Source organism: Stegostoma tigrinum, chromosome 8 (genome assembly GCF_030684315.1).
Source record: "Stegostoma tigrinum isolate sSteTig4 chromosome 8, sSteTig4.hap1, whole genome shotgun sequence".
NCBI lineage: Eukaryota > Metazoa > Chordata > Chondrichthyes > Orectolobiformes > Stegostomatidae > Stegostoma > Stegostoma tigrinum.
In genome coordinates, this window is record NC_081361.1 from 100828232 (window position 1) to 100851822 (window position 23591).

Consider the following 23591-nt stretch of genomic DNA (forward strand, 5'->3'; position numbering starts at 1 on the left):
GAACTCCATCTGCCATTTTTCAGCCCATTTACCCATTTGATCAAGATCCCTTTGTAATCACACAAGGCTTCTTCACTGTCCACAATGCCACCAATTTGGTGTCATCCTCAAACTTACCAACCATGCCTTCTACATTCTCATCCAAGGCATTTATATTAATGAAAAATAAAAGAGGACCTAGAACTGATCCCTGTGAACACTGGTCACAGACCTCCTGTCTGAAAACAACTCGTTATTCTCTGTCTCCTATTGTTAAGCCAATTATGCATCCAATTGGCAAGCTCAGCTTGAATTCCTTATGACCCAACTTTACCAATTAGTCTACTATGTAGAACCTTGTCAAAGGCTTTACGAAAATCCAAATAAACAACATCTACTGCTCTGCCATCATCAATCTTTTTGGTAACTTCCTCAAAAACCTCAATCAAATTTGTGAGACATGATTTTCCTCACACAAAGCCATGCTGACTACTGCCAATCAATGTGTGCTTCTCTACATGTCCATAAATCCTATCTTTTATAATCACCTCCAACATTTTACCCATAACTGAAGTCGGACTCATAGGTCTATAATTCCCTGGTTTCTCCTTACAACTTTTCATAAACAGTGGTACGACATTAGCCACCCTCCAGTTATCAGGCACCTTACCCCTAGTTATAGATGATGCAAATATTTCTGGAAGGGGTCTAACAATTTCCTCCCTTACTTCCCACAATGTTCTGGAATACATTAGATCAGGTCCCAGAGATTCACCAATCTTTAAATCCTCTAAGGATTCCCGACCTTCCTTTCCTGTAATGTGAACTGTTTTTAAAACAACAAACTGTATTTCTCTAGACTCTGGGGGGGTGTCCGTTTGGTGGAGCTTCTGCCGCTGGAGGGCAGCAAGATGCTGGGCGGAGGCACCTTGATGCATCATCCGGCGGCGGAAGCTCTTAACCCGGATCCGCCACCAACTATGATCCATCTTCGGTCCGCCTCCCCCTCTCTTCCTATTTATTCCAGAGCCCTCGCCCCATCCTCCTCTCTGATGAAGGGTCCAGGCCCGAAACGTCAGCTTTTGTGCTCCTGAGATGCTGCTGGGCCTGCTGTGTTCATCCAGCCTCACATTTTATTATCTTTCTCTAGACTCTGTTTATTTCTGCACAGTAAAATCTGATGCAAAATATTCATTCAGTATCTCTCCCATTTCGTGGGGCTCAAAACAAAGATGACTTCCTTGATCCTTAAGTGGCCCTGCCCCTCTCTCTAGTTGTCCTCTTGCTCTTAATGTTTCTGTAGAATCTCTCTGGTTTATCCTTAACTTAATCTACCATTGCTATCTCATACTGCCTCTTTGCCTTCTTGATTTATTTTTGAAGAATGCCCCACACTCTTTATATTGAACCAAGTTGTCTATAATCTAAAATAAGATTCTCTTCTATTCTTGACTAGAACCTCAATATCTTTATTCATTCATTGTTCCTTAATCTTACCAGCTTTACCCTTCACTCTAACAGGAACATAATGCCTCTGAACTCTCATCATCACACTCTAGAACGCCTCCCATTTTTCAGATGTCCTTCTATCTGCGAACAGCCTACTCCAAACAACTTTGAAAGTTCTTGTCTCATACCATTAAAGTTTGCCCTCCTCCAACTAAAAAGTTTAACTTTTATGAAAGGCTTATCCTTTTCCATTACCATTTGAAACTGATAGAACTATGATCACTCAACACAAAGTGTTCCCCCACTTTTACGTCAGTCACTTGCTCTGTGTTATTGCCCAGAAAGAGGTCTTGTTTTGTTCCTTTGCTCATAGGAGCATCCACACATTGATAACGAACATTTTCTTGAACACATTTGACAAATTCTTCACCATCCAAACCTTTAAAGTATGGTAGCCCCAGTCAATGTTTGGAAAATTAAAACCCCCAATTATTACAACATTATTATGCTTACATATATCAGAGATCTCCCCACATATTTGTTTCTCAATTTCCCTCTTACTATTGAGGAGCCTATCGTACAATCCCATCAAGGCGATCTTTCCTTTCATATTCTAATTTCTACCTATATATTTTCACTGGATGATTTTTCAGAAATACCTTCTCAAGTTAGAGCAATAAGGTATTCCTTAATCAAAAATGAACTCCACCGCACCACTTCTTGCCTCCTTTTCTTGCCTCCATCTAAAACCTGGAATATTGAGCTGCCAGTCTTGTCCGTCTCTCAGCCAAGTTTTCGCTGGATTGTTCTCTCTGGAGTTCAGACAAACGAGAGGGGATCTCATAGATACTTATAAAATTCTAACAGCACTGACAGGGTGGATGCAGAAAGGATGTTCCCGATGGTGAGTGTGTCCAGAACTGGGGTCACGGTCTGAGAATTTGAGCTAGATGATTTAGGACAAAGATGAGGAAATACTTCTTCACCCAAAGAGTGGTGAGATAGTAGAATTTATTACCACAGGATATAGTTAATGCCAATACATTGAATGCTTTCAAGAGGCAACTCTTGAAAGCATAGGACTTGGGGCAAATGGAGTCAAAGGTTATGGGGAGAAAGTATGATTAGGCTATTCAGTTAGACATTAGCCATGATCGTGGAGAATGGCTGAGCAGGCTCGAAGGGCCAAATGGCCTCCTCCTGTTCCTATCTTCTATGATAGCTATGACATCCCAAACCCATGTTCTTAAACATGCTCTGAGTTCATCAATGTGAGATATTGTATTATTATTTTCTTTATTAACTCACTCACAAACACTCTATGTTTACCATATCACATTTGCATTTGTTCATTCGTAAAACCACATTCTTGTAGTACATTTTACTCTTACAAGATAAGCTAAATTAAACATCCCTTCCTAGGCTTTCAACCCATCACTGTTTCTTCACACCTTTCATTTCTTATTGACCGCATGATGCAAGCATTGTTTAGAGCTGTTTTTCTATCAAAGGCTATCCCTGAATAAGCATTAATACTGTAACCTACTGTGTCTCCATAACTCACTCAAAATTATGGAAAGACTATAATATTAATTAGCCCAAACTAACCGTCTCTTGGGACATGAGCAGGCGGCAGGACATCATACAGTTTCTACCACCAGCATGTCCCTACAGTCCGCTGCTTTTTAACTCTTTGAAATTTCCTCATTATACTACGTATTTCTATAACACTGTACAACCTATTTCTAATTTTTATTTAGGACTACCATCTTGTCCTAATATACAGATTTATACTTTTTAAATACATTTTAAATAGGGCCGCTACCCCCTTTTAAGAAACTTATTATCAAAACGGCGCTTCCATGAAACTGCATAAATGAATGTGTAGGAACTGTCAAAAACCAGCAACAGTAGATGAAATCTCATGACCCAACAGCGAGAAATAAGTTTAATATCCTCTATACTTTTATTTAGTTCACATATAATTTCTCACTTATTTATATCCTATAAATCTAGTACTTTTACTAACATTACTAACTTTAAAGACAAAAGGACTAATACCTCTTAATTAAGCAAGCTCATAGAACATAGCATAATACAGCGCAGAACAGGCCCTTCAGCCCTCGATGTTGTGCCGACCTGTGAACTAATCTAAGCCCATCCCCTTACACTATCCCATCATCATCCATATGCTTATCCAAGGACTGTTTAAATGCCCCTAATGTGGCGGAGTTAACTACATTGGCAGGCAGGGTGTCCAACGACCTTACCACTCTCTGAGTAAAGAACCTGCCTCTGACGTCTGTCTTAAATCTATCACCCCTCAATTTGTAGCTATGCCCTCTTGTACATGCTGACGTCATCATCCTCGGAACAAGACTCTCACTGTCCACCCTATATAATCCTCTGGTCATCTTGAATGTCTCTATTAAATCCCCTCTTAGCCTTCTTCTCTCCAATGAGAACAGACCCAAGTCCCTCAGCCTTTCTTCATAAGGCCTTCGCTCCAGACCAGGCAACATCCTGGTAAGAGATAATGGGGACTGCAGATGCTGGAGAATCCAAGATAACAAAATGTGAGCCTAGATGAACACAGCAGGCCAAACAGCATCTCAGGAGCACAAAAGCTGACGTTTCGGGCCTAGACCCTTCATCAGAGAGGGATGGGGTGAGGGTTCTGGAATAAATAGGGAGAGAGGGGGAGGCGGACCGAAGATGGAGTGAAAAGAAGATAGGTGGAGAGAGTATAGGTGGGGACGTAGGGAGGGGATAGGTCAGTCCATGGAAGACGGACAGGTCAAGGAGGTGGGATGAGGTTAGTAGGTAGGAGATGGGGGTGCGGCTTGGGGTGGGAGGAAGGGATGGGTGAGAGGAAGAACCGGTTAGGGAGGCAGAGACAGGTTGGACTGGTTTTGGGATGCAGTGGGTGGGGGGGAAGAGCTGGGCTGGTTGTGTGGTGCAGTGGGGGGAGGGGACGAACTGGGCTGGTTTAGGGATGCGGTGGGGGAAGGGGAGATTTTGAAACTGGTGAAGTCAACATTGATACCATTAGGCTGCAGGGTTCCCAGGCGGAATATGAGTTGCTGTTCCTGCAACCTTCGGGTGGCATCATTGTGGCACTGCAGGAGGCACATGGTGGACATGTCATCTAAAGAATGGGAGGGGGAGTGGAAATGGTTTGCGACTGGGAGGTGCAGTTGTTTGTTGCGAACTGAGCGGAGGTGTTCTGCAAAGCGGTCCCCAAGCCTCCGCTTGGTTTCCCCAATGTAGAGGAGGCCACACCGGGTACAGTGGATGCAGTATACCACATTGGCAGATGTGCAGGTGAACCTCTGCTTAATGTGGAATGTCATCTTGGGGCCTGGGATAGGGGTGAGTGAGGAGGTGTGGGGGCAAGTGTAGCATTTCCTGCGGTTGCAGGGGAAGGTGCCGGGTGTGGTGGGGTTGGAGTGCAGTGTGGAGCGAACAAGGGAGTCACGGAGAGAGTGGTCTCTCCGGAAAGCAGACAGGGGTGGGGATGGAAAAATGTCTTGGGTGGTGGGGTCGGATTGTAGATGGCGGAAGTGTCGGAGGATGATGCGTTGTATCCGGAGGTTGGTGGGGTGGTGTGTGAGAACGAGGGGGATCCTCTTTGGGCGGTTGTGGCGGGGGCGGGGTGTGATAAGCGGGCGTAACCACGTAACAGCCTGGTAAATCTCCTCTGCACCTTTTCCAATGCTTCCACATCCTTCCTGCAATGGGGCGACCAGAACTGCACGCAATATTCCAAGTGAGGCCGCACTAGTGTTTTACACAGTTGCAGCATGACATCACGGCTCCGGAACTCAATCCCTTTACCAATAAAACCTAACACACCATAAGCCTTCTTAACAGCACTATCAACCTGGGTGGCAACTTTCAGGGATCTATATACATAGACACCAAGATCCCTCTGCACATCCACACTACCGAGAATCTTTCCACTGACCTGGTATTCTGCCTTCTTATTGTTCTATCCAAAGTGAATCACCTCACACTTATCCGCCCTGAACTCCATTTGCCACCTTTCGGCCATATTCTGCAGCTTATCCAAGTCTCCCTGCAACCTGCAACATTCTTCCACACTGTCCACCACTCCACTGACTTTAGTGTCATCCGCAAACTTACTAACCCATCCACCTATGCCTGCGTCCAAGTCATTTATAAAAATGACAAACAGCAGTGGTCCCAAAACAGATCCTTGAGGCACACCATTAGGAACCCGACTCCAGGCTGAATATTTTCCATCAACCGCCACTCGTTGCCTTCTTACAGAAAGCCAGTTTCTAATCCAAACTGCTAAATCTTCCTCAATCGCATGCCTCTGTATTTTCTCTAATAGCCTACCATTTGGAACCTGATCAAAGGCTTTACTGAAGTTCATGTACACCACGTCAACTGCCCTACCTTCATCCACATGCTTGGTCACCTTCTCAAAAAACTCAATGATGTTTGTGAGACACGAACTGCCCTTGACGAATCCATGCTTATCTCCAATCAAATTGGTGTTTGCTAGATGATTATAAATCTTATCTCTTATAGTCTTTTCCAAAACTTTTCCTACAACAGACGTAAGTTTCACAGGTCTATAATTACCTGGGTCATCTCTACTGACCTTCTTGAACAAGGGCACAACATTTGCAATCCTCCAGTCTTCTGGTACTAAACCTGTAGACAATGAGGACTCAAAGACCAAGGCCAAAGGCTCCGCCACCTCCTCCCTAGATTCCCAGAGAATCCCCGGAAAAATCCCATCTGGCCCAGGGGATTTACCTACCTTCACACCTTCTAGAATTGATAACACCGCCTCCTTACTAACCTCAATCCTTTCAATTCTAGAAGCCCGTAAGTCAGTCTTCTCCTCTACAACATTCTCTTTTTCCGAGTGAAAACAGATGAGAAATATTTGTTTAGGACCTCTCCAATCTCCACAGCATCCACACATAACTTCCCATTTCTGTCTTGGACTGGCCCTATTCGTACCTTAGTCATCCTCTTATTCCTCATATACCGATAGAAAGCTTTAGGGTTCTCCTTTATTCTACCTGCCAATGTCTGCTCATGTCCCATCCTTGTTCTTCTTAACTCTCTCTTTAAATCCTTCCTAGCTAATCTGTAACTCTCCATCGCCTCATCTGAACCATCTCATCTCATCGTCACATAATCCTCCCTCTTCCACTTAACAAGAGACACTAACAAGAGATGCAATTTCTTTAGTAAACCACGGTTCCCTTACCTTATCACTTCCTCCTTGCCTGACAGGAACATACCTATCGAGGACACGCAACATCTGTTCCCTAAACCAGCTCCACATTTCAATTGTCTCCATTCCCTGCATTTTGCTACCCCATTCTATGCCTCCTAAGTCTTGCCTAATCGCATTATAATTCCCCTTCCCCCATCTGTACCTCTTGCTCTGTGGCATATTCCTATCCCTTACCATTGCTAAACTAAACGTAACCGAATTATGGTCACTCTCTCCAAAGTGCTCACCTATCACTAAATCAAACACTTAGCCTGGTTCAATACCAAGTACCAGATCCAGTGTGGCCTCCCCTCTTGTTGGCCCTTCAACATACTGTGTCAAGAAACCATCCTGCACACATTGGACAAAAACTGATCCGTCCGACGTGCTCGAGTTATAACAATTCCAGTCAATGTTGGGGAAGTTAAAGTCTCCCATAATGACCACCCTGTTCCTTTCAATCCTGCTGAGAATCTTTTTACCAATCCTCTCCTCCACATCCATGAAACTTTGCGGAGGCCTATAAAAAACTCCTAGCAGTGTGACCTCTCCTCTCCTGTTTCTGACCTCAGCCCATACCACCTCAGTAGATGAGTCCACGTCAAATGTTCTTTCAGCCACTGTTATACGGTCCCTGACTAACAAAGCCACACCTCCCCCTCTTTTACCACCTTCCCTGATCTTAATGAAAGATCTAAACCCTGGAACCTGCAACATCCATTCCTGACCCTGTTCTATCCATGTCTCCGAAATGGCCACAACATTGAAGTTCCAGGTACCTATCCATGCTCAGACCAGACAGACATTCTAATCCCTTCAGGAGTAACAGCCAGCAAGTGCTTAAATATCTCCTGTTACCCCATGACAGATGTCATGTAAACTTGTGTAAAATTGTGACACTATAGCGCTATAATTTTAATGTATGTAAAAACTGCTTATAAAAGAGGCTACTGCACTTTGGATTCCATCTCCTCCTCGAACTGTGCCACTGCAGATGCTCAATAATGAGGCTATTTTTGCCACTCAGTGATCATGGTCACTATTCAATACGATCCCACAACTTGGCATACTTGGCAATATCACTATAGACAGAGTCGAAACTGACTGGTACTGATACTACTCCAATGGTAAGAGACTTCCTTCTTAAAGTCATGATCTAGTCCCTGAACGTGATCTCAAACTTCTCATGAGTTGGCCATTTTCAAATCCCCATTTTCAATTCCCTCATTTAGCGTTCAGCAGGAAGGGTCACCGGACCTGAAACATTAACTCTGTTATTTTTCCTCTACAGATGCTGCCAGACCTGCTGAGCTTTTCCAGCAACTTTGTTTTTGTACCATTTTTATGACCCTTAAAACACAGAAGGTGAGGCAAAGGTTAGAGGACAGCAATGAGGTGGACATTCCAGTAAAACGAACCGGAGAACATCCTCTGCATGAACCTACGGCCCCTGAAACATAGGCAGCTGGTCTAAAGTAATGTCTCACCTAAAGAAGGGGCCAATGAAGACATGGGAGAGCCTAAACTGGTTAAGGGGAATATTTATGCTTCATCCCTGGGAAGGGATATAGATTCTGAAATTCACTGTCACTAAAAGGATGCTTTCTCCATGAGGTAGTAAAAGGTGCCTTTGGAGAGTACAAGCAGGAGCTGCAAGCTGGCTGGACAGCAATAAAATGTTGGTTTCAGGGGTATAGTCCGCCTGAGATTGACTGAAAGAAAGTCATGGCTTGCTGTCAAAACAAACAGAAATCCAAGAATACGAGGAAAGGTTTAGAATGATCTGGAAAGGGAATGCAGGAGTGTTAAATGTGCAGGATGATAGGGATTTTGAAGGTCCACTGATGGCTGCTTTTGTGGCTGGACTTTAATCTGAGCTTACTAAACATAGAACATAGAACACTACAGCGCTGTACAGGCCCTTCGGCCTTTGATGTTGTGCCAACCTGTGAAACCAAACTGAAGCCCATCTAACCTACACTATACCATTATTATCCATTTGTCTATCCAATGGTCATTTAAATGCCCTTAAACTTGGTGAGTCTCCTACTGTTGCAGGCAGTACTAAGGTGCTAAAGTTCACCAAGCCAGGCTGGGAGCTGAGGGGGACTAATTATTATGAACTGGTGGACCAAGGCCATTGACTCAACTGAGATATGAGCAGCAAACTGTAAGCCCTACAGACGAAACAAATCGGACAAACCCTCAGTAATCCTGGAAAGACCCAGAACAAATGCCCAGCGAAGTGTTACATGTGTGGGAAGGAAAGCCACTGGGCTAGACAGTGCTGACAAAAGGGGAAAGGACAAAGTCGTCCAATAAGCAATAAGGAAGAGGAGACACCGAAAACTGGGAGTAAGACCGATCTGCTATGGCAGGTTAAACAGCTAACCACCAAGCAGCAGCAGGAGTTGCTCAAGGCATTGAAAAAAGTAACAGAGCCTACCCCGGGACCCTCTATGCTCCTATTGGCTTTATGCCAGTGAGGGGAGATGGTCTTTATGTGATCATAAGAATGGGAAACCTGTACATTGCATGCCTTTTGGGCACAGGAGCAGAGTTGATGTGCCAGAGGTATGGACCAAACACCCGCCAAAGGGGACAGTGAGGACAGCTCGTGGAGCAGAAACTGATAGGATCAAATTAACAAAGACCAAACCCATGTACATTGCATTCAGCCTCCATGGTTAGTAATGAGGCAGGACCTATAGTTCAGCTGCAGGGATTCCACAACAGCCCAACTGTGTGCCATTTGGCCTTACAAAACCACCTCTGTGAAATGCCGCCAACCGAGTTGGTTATCATTCAGTACGTGCATGATACATTGATAGCTTCAGAAACAGAAAAGCAACATAAGATAGACCTTAAGACCTTCCTAAACCAGCTGAAATGGAAAGATCACAAGGCCAGTATTGAGAAGGCTCAGATCACCCAGAACGAGGTAGTCTAACCAGGACAGAAAATCTTCCACATGAAAAGGAGATCACCCAAAGTCAGGCTGCAGCCATACAGGTTGCCAAACAGTCTATGGCAATTCCAGAACTGAGGACTTCCCTGGGTCTCTGGAACTTTAACTGGCGCTGGGTTGATTTGTATACCTAACTAGCCCAGCCGCTGACAGTCTTCCTGAAGGGGAAAAGGGACTTGAAAGAAAAAACTGTATTGACAAAGGGACAGGAAGAAGCCTTCCAGGACCTAAATGAGAGGACTTTGTTCCACACCAACATTGGGATTTCCAATTATGGAAAACCCTTTACATCATTTGCCTAAGAGAAGAAGGGCTATATGACAGCAGTTCTGGCCCAGGAACATGGGGACAGGTTGCGACCTGTTGGGTATTATTCAAGGAAATTGGACAGTGTAGCCCTCAGATGGGGTCTGTATGAGCGCGGTGCAAGCTATGTGCATGGCGGTGGAAGTTACTGCGACTCTGGTGTTGGATCAAAGATTAATAGTTAAATGCCCGCATGGCATACACACTTTGCTCACTAGGGGCAGACTATCCCAGATAAATGCTGCCTGGTGGTCCTGATGGACAGCAGTCCTAGAAGCCCCAGATCTACAAATAGTTCCTGTGAGCCTGGTCCATCCAGCCACACTACTACCGGTGCCTGCAGAAGGGGAGAAAGATGACCGTAATTGTGTTGGAATCCTGCAGGAATTGGTGGACTGTAACAAACAATGAAATCAGGCTTTGCAAAACCCAGACCTCATCCTTTACACCAGCAGATCCTCTCTCATGGAAAATGGTATAAGGAAAGCCAGATGGGCTGTCACGGCACTCCATAGTGTCATGACATCGGGAAGCCTATTCCCAGAGCATCGGCACAACGAACAGAATTACAGGCTCTGACTGAAGCCTGGAGAATATAGCTGAGGATAAGTCTGAAAATATTTATACAGACTCCTACTATACTGTTGACATTTCCCACAACTTTGGCCAACTACAGAAATCATGTGGATTCAGAAACGGGAAAGAAGTCAAGGACTTGCTGGAGGTTCTCCAATTGCCCAAAGAAGTGGTCATATTAAAGTGCAAATCACACACTAAGAATAAAACCATGGAAGCCCAGGGTAATGCAATGAGAGATCAGGAAGCCAAAGAGTCACCTCCAATCATTCCTGCCATGAGCCTCAAGCGACGTCGACTGGCTCGCCATTGTGACAGTAAATCAAAATCTGCAAATAATGCAGAATCAATGTTCCCAAGAGGAGAAATGTGAATGGATCAATAATGGAGATAATGGGAACTGCAGATGCTGAAGAATTCCAAGATAATAAAATGTGAGGCTGGATGAACACAGCAGGCCAAGCAGCATCTCAGGAGCACAAAAGCTGACGTTTCGGGCCTAGGCCCTTCATCAGAGAGAGGGATGGGGAGAGGGAACTGGAATAAATAGGGAGAGAGGGGGAGGCGGACCGAAGATGGAGAGTAAAGAAGATAGGTGGAGAGAGTATAGGTGGGGAGGTAGGGAGGGGATAGGACAGTCCAGGGAAGATGGACAGGTCAAGGAGGTGGGATAAGGTTAGTAGGTAGATGGGGGTGCAGCTTGGGGTGGGAGGAAGGGATGGGTGAGAGGAAGAACCGGTTAGGGAGGCAGAGACAGGTTGGACTGGTTTTGGGATGCAGTGGGTTGGGGGGAAGATCTGGGCTGGTTGTGTGGTGCAGTGGGGGGAGGGGACGAACTGGGCTGGTTTAGGGATGCAGTAGGGGAAGGGGAGATTTTGAAACTGCTGAAGTCCACATTGATACCATATGGCTGCAGGGTTCCCAGGCGGAATATGAGTTGCTGTTCCTGCAACCTTCGGGTGGCATCATTGTGGCAGTGCAGGAGGCCCATGATGGACATGTCATCTAGAGAATGGGAGGGGGAGTGGAAATGGTTTGCGACTGGGAGGTGCAGTTGTTTGTTGCGAACTGAGCGGAGGTGTTCTGCAAAGCGGTCCCCAAGCCTCCGCTTGGTTTCCCCAATGTAGAGGAAGCCGCACCAGGTACAGTGGATGCAGTATACCACATTGGCAGATGTGCAGGTGAACCTCTGCTTAATGTGGAATGTCATCTTGGGGCCTGGGATAGGGGTGAGGGGAGGAGGTGTGGGGACAAGTGTAGCATTTCCTGCGGTTGCAGGGGAAGGTGCCGGGCGTGGTGGGGTTGGAGGGCAGTGTGGAGCGAACAAGGGAGTCACGGAGAGAGTGGTCTCTCCGGAAAGCAGACAGGAGTGGGGATGGAAAAATGTCTTGGGTGGTGGGGTCGGATTGTAAATGGCGGAAGTGTCAGAGGATGATGCGTTGTATCCGGAGGTTGGTAGGGTGGTGTGTGAGAACGAGGGGGATCCTCTTAGGGCGGTTGTGGCGGGGGCGGGGTGTGAGGGATGTGTTGCGGAAAATACGGGAGACGCGGTCAAGGGCGTTCTCGATCACTGTTGGGGGAAAGTTGCAGTCCTTAAAGACCTTGGACATCTGGGATGTGCAGGAGTGGAATGTCTTATCGTGGGAGCAGATGCGGTGGAGGCGGAGGAATTGGGAATAGGGGATGGAATTTTTGCAGGAGGGTGGGTGGGAGGAGGTGTATTCTAGGTAGCTGTGGGAGTCAGTGGGCTTGAAATGGACATCAGTTACAAGCTGGTTGCCTGAGATGGAGGCTGAGAGGTCCAGGAAGGTGAGGGATGTGCTGGAGATGGCCCAGGTGAACTGAAGGTTGGGGTGGGAGGTGTTGGTGAAGTGGATGAACTGTTCGAGCTCCTCTGGGGAGCAAGAGGCGGCGCCGATACAGCCATCAATGTACCGGAGGAAGAGGTGGGGTTTGGGGCCTGTGTAGGTGCGGAAGAGGGACTGTTCCACGTAACCTACAAAGAGGCAGGCATAGCTGGGGCCCATGCGGGTGCCCATGGCCACCCCCTTAGTCTGTAGGAAGTGGGAGGAGTCAAACGAGAAGTTGTGAACTCATCCTCACACTCAACCCGCCTAGCTGAACTCGTCCTCACACTCAACAACTTCTCTTTTGACTCCTCCCACTTCCTACAGACTAAGGGGGTGGCCACGGGCACCCGCATGGGCCCCAGCTATGCCTGCCTCTTTGTAGGTTACATGGAACAGTCCCTCTTCCGCACCTACACAGGCCCCAAACCCCACCTCTTCCTCCGGTACATTGATGACTGTATCGGCGCCACCTCTTGCTCCCCAGAGGAGCTCGAACAGTTCATCCACTTCACCAACACCTTCCACCCCAACCTTCAGTTCACCTGGGCCATCTCCAGCACATCCCTCACCTTCCTGGACCTCTCAGTCTCCATCTCAGGCAACCAGCTTGTAACTGATGTCCATTTCAAGCCCACCGACTCCCACAGCTACCTAGAATACACCTCCTCCCACCCACCCTCCTGCAAAAATTCCATCCCCTATTCCCAATTCCTCCGCCTCCGCCGCATCTGCTCCCACGATAAGACATTCCACTCCCACACATCCCAGATGTCCAAGTTCTTTAAGGACCGCAACTTTCCCCCAACAGTGATCGAGAACGTCCTTGACCGCGTCTCCCGTATTTCCCGCAACACGTCCCTCACACCCCGCCCCCGCCACAACCGCCCTAAGAGGATCCCCCTCGTTCTCACACACCACCCTACCAACCTCCGGATACAATGTATCATCCTCCGACACTTCCGCCATTTACAATCTGACCCCACCACCCAAGACATTTTTCCATCCCCACCCCTGTCTGCTTTCCGGAGAGACCACTCTCTCCGTGACTCCCGTGTTCGCTCCACACTGCACTCCAACCCCACTACACCCGGCACCTTCCCCTGCAACCGCAGGAAATGCCACACTTGTCCCCACACCTCCTCCCTCACCCCTATCCCAGGCCCCAAGATGACATTCCACATTAAGCAGAGGTTCACCTGCACATCTGCCAATGTGGTATACTGCATCCACTGTACCCGGTGTGGCTTCCTCTACATTGGGGAAACCAAGCGGAGGCTTGGGGACCGCTTTGCAGAACACCCCCGCTCAGTTCGCAACAAACAACTGCACCTCCCAGTCGCAAACCATTTCCACTCCCCCTCCCAATCTCTAGATGACATGTCCATCATGGGCCTCCTGCACTGCCACAATGATGCCACCCGAAGGTTGCAGGAACAGCAACTCATATTCCGCCTGGGAACCCTGCAGCCATATGGTATCAATGTGGACTTCACCAGTTTCAAAATCTCCCCTTCCCCTACTGCATCCCTAAACCAGCCCAGTTCGTCCCCTCCCCCCACTGCACCACACAACCAGCCCAGCTCTTCCCCCCAACCCACTGCATCCCAAAACCAGTCCAACCTGTCTCTGCCTCCCTAACCGGTTCTTCCTCTCACCCATCCCTTCCTCCCACCCCAAGCCGCACCCCCATCTACCTACTAACCTCATCCCACCTCCTTGACCTGTCCGTCTTCCCTGGACTGACCTATCCCCTCCCTACCTCCCCACCTATACTCTCTCCACCTATCTTCTTTACTCTCCATCTTCGGTCCGCCTCCCCCTCTCTCCCTATTTATTCCAGTTCCCTCTCCCCATCCCCCTCTCTGATGAAGGGTCTAGGCCCGAAGCGTCAGCTTTTGTGCTCCTGAGATGCTGCTGGGCCTGCTGTGTTCATCCAGCCTCACATTTTATTATCTTGGATCAATAATGGACACAGGTTATGCAAAGATGGAGTTGGGAGACATCGAGAATCAAATCAACCAGTTGCACCCACAGCCTTGATGCCATATCTGGCACAACAAATCAACTCACGGTGACATTCTGGATCTGATTTTGAGTGCGAGCAGCAGCGGAAGTAAGACGGACCTGGAAGACTGCAGCTAAGGTAAAGCAGTTTATTTTTAAAATTACTTACCGGTAGCAGGCAGCGGTGTTTTTCTCTTTCACAGAAGGAGCGGGAGCAGCAGAGGAAGTGACGAGGACCAGAGGGGCAGCCGGGAAGGAAAGCAGTGACCATATATATCAGCAAGGCGGCTAAACCCGAGACTCTACAACTGTGGAGTCTCCCACCTGTCCTCCTCCTCTAACCTAGTTAATAAGATAAGGTTCATTCTAAACTTTCTCTATTGAATATAAGTTTGTTATTAATTTTATAGCAACTTGAAGTAAGCTTTCTACTTTAGTATTGAGTGGGTGTTCAGATAAGTGGGGTATGGATGCTAGGGCAGTTGCTTGCTCCTCCTGCAGAATGTGGCAGTTGGGAGATGTGGCACACGTCTCCGCTGGCTACATCTGCGGGAAGTGCACCCAACTCCAGCTCCTTGAAAACCGCGTTAGGGAAATGGAGCTGGTGCTGGATGAACTACGGATCATTCGGGAGGCAGAGGGGGTAACTGAGAGGAGTTATCGGGAGTTGGTCACTCCTAAGGCTCAGGACGAGGATAGATAGGTTACAGTTAGAGGGAGGAAAGGGGACAGACAGACAGTGCAGAGATCCCCTGTGGGCATTCCCCTCAGCAATAAGTATACCGTTTTGGATACTGGAGGGGATGACCTACCAGAGGAAAGCCATAGTAGTCAGTTCTCTGGCACTGAGCCTGACACTGCGGCAAAGAAGGGAAGGGGGCAGAATAGAAAAGTACTTGTGGTAGGGGACGCGATAGTTAGGGGAATCGACAGGAGATTTTGTGGTCAGGATCGGGATTCCCGGAAGGTATGTTGCCTCCCTGGAGCCAGGGTCCGGGACGTCTCCGATCGGGTGTGTAAGGTTCTAAAAGGGGAGGGCAAACAGCCAGAAATCGTGTTACATATTGGCACTAATGATACAGCCAGAAATAGGATTGAGGATATAAAAAGTGATTTCAGGGAGTTAGGATGGAAGCTGCAAAGCAGGACGAACAGAGTAGTGTTCTCTAGTTTACTACCGCTGCCACGAGATAGCGAGGTGAGGAACAGGGAGCGGGCGCAGCTTAACACGTGGCTACGCAGCTGGTGTAGGAGGGAGGGATTCAGATATGTAGATAATTAGGAAGCCTTCTGGGGAAGGTGGGACCTGTACAAAAAGGACGGGTTGCATCTGAACTGGAAGGGGACCAATGTCCTGGGTGGAAGGTTTGCTCGAGTAGTTCGAGAGGGTTTAAACTAGTATGGCAGGGGGGTGAGAACCGGAGCTGTATACCGGAGGTGAGAGTTGATGCAGGTGAGGCAGTAGCAAGAGGTAGATCAGCTAGTGGGAAGGATTTTCCTGGGAAGGAACCAAGGGATCAGTTAAAGTGTGTTTGCTTTAACGCAAGGAGTATCAGGAATAAAAGTGATGAACTTAGAGCATGGATCAGTAACTGGTGCTATGATGTTGTGGCCATAACAGAGACATGGGTTTCTCATGGGCAGGAATGGTTGCTGAATGTTCCAGGGTTTAGAACATTTAAAAAGAATAGGGAGGGGGGAAAAGAGGAGGGGGTGTAGCACTACTAATCAGAGAGGGTATCACAGCTACAGAAGCTTCCATTGTCGAGGAAGATCTGCCTACTGAGTCAGTATGAGTGGAAATTAGGAACAGCAAGGGAGTAGTCACCTCGTTAAGGGTTTACTACAGGCCCCCCAATAACAGCGGGGAGACTGAAGAAAGCATAGGTCGACAGATTTTGGAAAAGTGTGGACATAGTAGGGTTGTTGTAATGGGTGACTTTAACTTTCCTAATATTGATTGGAACCTCCTTCGAGCAGAAGATTTGAATGGAGCTGTTTTTGTAAGGTGTGTTCAGGAGGGTTTCCTAACGCAGTACGTTGACAGGCCGACGAGGAGAGAGGCCATTCTAGACTTGGTGCTCGGAAACGAGCCGAGGCAGGTATCAGATCTTGTGGTGGGAGAGCATTTTGGTGATAGTGACCATAACTGCCTCACATTCTACATAGCTATGGAGAAGGACAGGATTAGGCAAAATGGGAGGATATTTAATTGGGGAAGAGGAATCTATGACGCGATTAGACATGAGTTAGGAAGCATGGGCTGGGAGCAATTGTTCCATGGTAAGGGCACTATAGACATGTGGAGACTGTTTAAGGAACAGTTGTTGCGTGTGATGAGTAAATATGTCCCTCTGAGACAGGCAAGAAGGGGTAAGATAAAGGAACCTTGGATGACGAGAGCGGTGGAGCTTCTCGTCAAAAGGAAGAAGGTAGCTTACATAAGGTGGAGGAAGCTAGGGTCAAGTTCAGCTAAAGAGGATCACACGCAGGCAAGGAAGGAGCTCAAAAATGGTCTGAGGAGAGCCAGGAGGGGGCACGAGAAAGGCTTGGCAAAACGAATTAGGGAAAACACAAAGGCATTTTACACTTATGTGCGGAATAAGAGAATGGTCAAAGAAAGAGTAGGGCCGATCAGGGATAGCATAGTGAACTTGTGCGTGGAGTCTGAGAAGGTAGGGGAAGCCCTAAATGAGTTTTTTGCTTCTGTCTTTACGAAAGAAATGAACTTTGTAGTGAATGAAACCTTTGAAGAGCAGGTGTGCATGCTGGAATGGATAGAGATAGAGGAAGCTGATGTGCTGAAAATTTTGTCAAACATTAAGATTGACAAGTCGCCAGGCCCGGACCAGATTTGCCCTCGGCTGCTTTGGGAAGCGAGAAATGCAATTGCTTCGCCACTTGCGGGGATCTTTGCATCCTCGCTCTCCACTGGAGTCGTACCTGAGGACTGGAGAGAGGCAAATGTAATTCCTCTCTTCAAGAAAGGAAATAGGGAAATCCCCGGCAATTACAGACCAGTATGTCTCACGTCTGTCGTCTGCAAGGTGTTAGAAAGGATTCTGAGGGGTAGGATTTATGGCCATGTGGAAGAGCATGGCTTGATCAAATGCAGTCAACACGGCTTTGTGAGGGGCAGGTCATGCCTCACAAACCTTATCGAGTTCTTTGAGGATGTAACTAGAAAAGTTGATGAGGGTCGAGCTGTGGATGTGGTGTATATGGACTTCAGTAAGGCATTTGATAAGGTTCCCCATGGTAGGCTCATTCAGAAGGTCAGGAGGAATGGGATACAGGGGAACTTAGCTGTCTGGATACAGAATTGGCTGGCCAACAGAAGACAGCGAGTGGTAGTAGAAGGAAAATATTCTGCCTGGAAGTCAGTGGTGAGTGGGGTTCCACAGGGCTCTGTCTTTGGACCTCTACTGTTTGTAATTTTTATTAATGACTTGGATGAGGGGATTGAAGGATGGGTCAGCAAGTTTGCAGATGACACAAAGGTTGGAGGTGTCGTTGGCAGTATAGAGGGCTGTTGTAGGCTGCAGCAGGACATTGACAGGATGCAGAGATGGGCTGAGAGGTGGCAGATGGAGTTCAACCTGGATAAATGCGAGGTGATGCATTTTGGAAGGTCGAATTTGAAAGCTGAGTACAGGATTAAGGATAGGATTCTTGGCAGTGTGGAGGAACAGAGGGATCTTGGTGTGCAGATACATAGATCCCTTAAAATGGCCACCCAGGTGGACAGGGTTGTTAAGAAAGCATATGGTGTTTTGGCTTTCATTAACAGGGCCATTGAGTTTAAGAGTCATGAGATCTTGTTGCAGCTCTGTAAAACTTTGGTTAGACCGCACTTGGAATACTGCGTCCAGTTCTGGTCGCCCTATTATAGGAAAGATGTGGATGCTTTGGAGAGGGTTCAGAGGAGGTTTACCAGGATGCTGCCTGGACTGGAGGGCTTATCTTATGAAGAGAGGTTGACTGAGCTCGGACTTTTTTCATTGGAGAAAAGGAGGAGGAGAGGAGACCTAATTGAGGTATACAAGATAATGAGAGGCATAGATAGAGTTGATAGCCAGAGACTATTTCCCAGGGCAGAAATGGCTAACACGAGGGGTCATAGTTTTAAGCTGGTTGGAGGAAAGTATAGAGGGGATGTCAGAGGCGGGTTCTTTACACAGAGAGTTGTGAGAGCATGGAATGCGTTGTCAGCAGCAGTTGTGGAAGCAAGGTCATTGGGGTCATTTAAGAGACTGCTGGACATGCATATGGTCACAGAAATTTGAGGGTGCATACATGAGGATCAATGGTTGGCACAACATCGTGGGCTGAAGGGCCTGTTCTGTGCTGTACTGTTCTATGTTCTATGAACAGATAGCAGCCCAGTTTCAGCGCAGTGAGGACAAGGTTTTAGAAGATATGCTCAAGCAGTAGTGGACTGCTGCCTTACTTGCTAGAAAGACAACCCTGGAGCCAAAGTACAAGTTCCCCATGTGAAAGCAGTGGCACCTCTAGGTTTGTCCCAGCACTTGCAAGTTGATTATTTCTTACTCCCATGCTGTCAAGGTTACTCAGACATCCTTGTAACTGTGGACAAGTTTTCCAGATGGGTGGAAGCTGCTTGTGTGAGAAAGGCCACAGCCAAAGTACAAGGGTTACATATCCTGGTGGGTGCTATCCATCAGCATTGACCTGGATCAGGAAATGCATTTCACTGGAACCTTCACTGTTCTTATCATCCACAACTATGGGGGCAGGTGAAAACAATGAATTAGATCCCGAAACAGTGACCACCAGAAGCATAAGCATAAACCTGACTTGGGACAGTTATACAGTTACTGAGTGAAAATCGTGAAACTACCTTTCTAACAACACTATGAACATATCAACACTGCATAGTCTGCAGCAACTCAAGCAGGTTGTTCACAATCAGTTTATCAAAGCAATTACACATAGGCAATAAATTTTGGCCTTGCCAGCATTTTGAATGCTATGAAATAATACAAAATACAACAAACAAACTTCGGGCCCTGGTTTATGGATGAAAGTACGTCATGGAGAAGCCATTTGCAATGTTCAGAGGTGATAAAAATATTTCGTCCTTTTGCAAAAGGCTAATATGGGGCAACGTTCAAGAAAGATTTTGTTGCAACAACGTAATGAGTCCTCAGGAAAGGTGGCTGAGGATTTACACACTTGATTAATTCACAAGAAAGCCACACATTGTTGTAGGAAGATAATAGATTGGTACTGTGGAAGCTCTATAAACCGTGTAAAGGAGCGTTGATTGGCATCATTGAGAAAGTAATTTGGAGTCAACATGGGGTTGATGTGGTTTGGGTGATACTGGTGTTGGAGTCAGTTTAGGTTGATGCAACTGTGAACTGAAACTGGTTTGATCATACAGTACTGCATTACATGTAGATAAAGATCATCTAATCACAACATATATCAAGTTAAGTAAGTGCAGATGAGCAATATTATAATCTGCAGACAATCCAAAGGAAAGTTAATGCTTCAATTAAATGGGTTTTACATGCAATAGAAACATAGAAGATTGGAGCAGGAGGATGCCATTTGGCCCTTCGAGCCTGCTCCACCTTTCTTCACAATCATGGCTGATCATCCAACTTAACAGTCTAAACCTCCTTTCACCCCATAGCCTTTGATCCCATTTGCCCAAGTGCTATATGTAGTCGCCTCTTGATTACATTCAATATTTTGGCATCAGCTATTTCCTGTGGTAATGAATTCCACAGGCTCACCAATCTTTGGGTAAAGAAATCGGGTGGCATGGTGGTACAGTGATTAGCACTGCTGCCTCACAGCACCAGGAACCCGGGTTTAATTCCACCCTTGGGCAGCTGTCTGTATGGAGTTTGCACATTCTCCCAGTGTCTGCGTGGGTTTCCTCCGGGTGCTCCGGTTTCCTCCCATAATCTAAAGATGTGCAGGCTAGCGGATTGACCATGTAAGATTGCCCATAGTGTTCAGGGATGTGTAGATTAGGTGGATTGTAGGGAGAATAGGTTGGTGTGGGATTGTTGAGCCAAAGGGCCTGTTTCCACACTGTACGGATTCTATATTCATTCTATGAAATGTCTCTTCATCTCTGACCTAAATCATCTACCCCAAATCCCAATACTCTGACCCCTGGTTCTGGACACACCCATTATTAAGAACATCCTCCCTGCATCTACCCTGTCCAGTTCTGTTAAAATTTTATAAATCTCTATGAGATCCCCCTCATTTGTCTGAACACTAGCGAAAACAATCCCAACCTGGTCAATCTCTCTTCGTCTGTCAGACCCGCTATCCCCGGAATTAGCCTGACAAACCTTCGCTGCACTCCTTCGAGAGCAAAAGCATCCTTCTTCAGAAAAGGAGACCAAAACTGCACACAATATTCCAGGATAACAAGGTGTAGAGTTGGATGAACACAGCAGGCCAGGCAGCATGAGAGGAGCAGGAAGACTGACGTTTCGGGCCTAGACCCTTCTTTAGGGGTGGTCTCAGCCAGGTCCTGTACAACTACAACAACATATCCGTGCTCTTGTATTTGAGACCTCTCGCAATGAAAGCCAACATACTATTTGCCTTCTTTACTGCCTGCTGCATCTGCATGCTGACCTTCAGCAACAGGTGCACAAGGACGCCTGCTGCATATTTCCTTCTCCCAATTTACAATCATCAGGTAGTAATCTGCCTTCTTGTTTTTGCTTCCAAAGTGAATAACTTCACATTTATCCAAATTATACTGCGTCTTCCACTGATTTTTCTCTCACCCAACCTGTCGAGATCATGCTGAAGGGTCTCTGCATCCTTGGCACAATTCACCCTCCCACTGAGCTTGGCATCATTTGCAAACTTGGAAATGTTACATTCTGTTCCCTCACCCAAATCATTCATAAATGTAGCGAATAGCTGGGGTCCCATCACCGATTCCTGTGGCACCCCACTAGTTACTGCCTGCCAATTTGAAAAGGACCCATTAATTCCCACTCTTTGTTTCATCTCTGCCAACCAATTTTCTATCCATTTCAATATACTTTCCCCAATCCCATGCATTTTAATCTTACACATTAAGCTCTTGTGTGGGACTTTGTCAAAATCTTTCTGAATGTCCAAATATATTACATCGACTGGGTCCCTCTTCAACTCTCCTCGTTACAGCTTCATAGAATTCCAACAGATTTGTTAAGCATGATTTCCCCTTCATAAATCCATGTCTGATCCTGTCTCTGCTTTCTAAATGCTTTGCTGTAAAATGCTTGACAATGGATTCGAGAATTTTCCCCACCATCAATGTTCAGGTCACTGGTCTATAATTTCCTGCTTTCTCTCTACATCCCTTTTTGAATACTGGAGTGACATTAGCCACCCACCAATTTGCAGGGATTATTCTAGAGTCTATAGAATCCTGGAGGACGACCACCAATACGTCCGCCGTTGATAGAGCTACTTCCTTAAGTACTTTGGGATGTAGATTATCAGGCCTTGGGGATTTATTGGCCTTCAATCCCAACAATCTTCCCAGCACCATTTCTCTACTAATATTGATCTCCCTCAGTTCTTCCCTCTCAATCAATCTTGTTTCCTCCAACAATTCTGGTATCTGATTTGCATCCTCTTTTGTAAAGGCAGAACCAAAGTATGTATTCAGTTCCTCAGGCACTTCTTTCTCTCCTATAATACATTCTCCTCTTTCTATCTGTAGGGGACTTACATTTGTTTTTACCAATCTAATTCTCTTCACGTACCTGTAGAAACTCTTAGTGTCAGTCTTTTATGTTTACTGCAAGCTTACTTTCGTACCCTATTTTCAAATTCTTAATCAATCACTTGGTCCTTCGTTGCTGAATTCTAAACGGCTCCCACTCCTCAGATTTACTATTTTTCTTGGGCAATCTGTATGCTTCTTCCTTGGATCAGAGGCTATCTGTTTTTCCTTTGTAAGCCTTGGATTGGCCCTCTTACTCATATTGCTTTTGCAACAGACAGGAATAAACAGTTGTTGCAGATCCCCCATGCGTTCCTTGAATGTTTGCCATTACCTATCTACTGTCATCCCTTTGAATGCCTCTCCCCAATCTATCAAGGCTAACTCATGTCTCATATCCTTGTAGTTTCCTTTGTTAAGTTTCAGCACTCTCAGCTCCGAATCAACAACCTCCATCTTGATAAAAAATTCTATTATGTTATGGTCACTCATCCTTAAAGGGTCACACTCAGCTCGACTGGCATTGATTTCCTTATCAATACATAGCACCCACTCTAAGATGGCCTGCTCTCTATTTGGTTCCTCCACATATTGGTCAAGAAAACCATTCTAGGTACGGTCCAGGAATTCCTCCTCTGTGGCATGTCGCTAATTTGATTTGCCGAATCTATGCGCAGATTAAAATCACTTATGATTACTGATATTCCCTTACAACATGCGCCTCTAATTTCCTGTTTATTGCCATTCTCAACATCACCACAGCAGTTTGGGGGTCTAGATATGACCCCATTAATGTTTTTTGTCCCTTGGTATTTCTGAACTCTTACCCATACAGATTTTGCATTGTCAGAGCTAATATCCTTTCTCACTATTGTGTAATTTCTCTTTAACCAGCAATGCCGCTTCGCCACCTTTTACTTTTTGCCTGTCCTCCCTAAATACTGAAAACCCTGGGATATTCAGTTCCCATCTCTGGTCACTCTGTGGCCATGTCTCCATAATCCCAATTATATCGTACCCGTTTACATCTATCTGCCTGTTTAATACATCTACTTTATTGCAGATGCTGCGCGCATTAATGTACAAAGCCTTTAAGCCTGCCCTTTTACCTGAGTTTGTCTCTTCCTTATTTTCCTCAAAAGCTCTGTTTGAACCTTGCCCTTGGTTTCTCGGCCTTTCACATTTCTTATTCCCTTTTCCAGCTTTTGTTTTTGTCCTTGCTGCCTTCCTTTCTGACTCTTTACATAGGTTCCTATCCCCCCTCCCCAACCACTCTAGCAAACACTCCCCCAGTAACAAGGCATGGAGCTGGATGAACACAGCAGGCCAGGCAGCATCAGAGGAGCAGGAAAACTGACGTTTTGGGTCTGGACCTTTTCTGAAGAAAGGTCCAGACCTGAAATGTCAGCTTTCCTACTCCTCTGATGCTGCCGGGCCTGCTGCGTTCATCCAGCTCTACACTTTGTTATCTCAGAC

The 23591-nt window shown here is 46.4% G+C and overlaps 1 protein-coding gene across 1 annotated transcript in view; it reads right to left on the reverse strand.

Annotated features, from left to right (window-relative positions):
* Nucleotides 1-23591, reverse strand: part of msh4 (mutS homolog 4) — a 115619-nt gene that overhangs the window by 41911 nt on the left and 50117 nt on the right. The gene's annotated exons all lie outside the window — the stretch shown is intronic.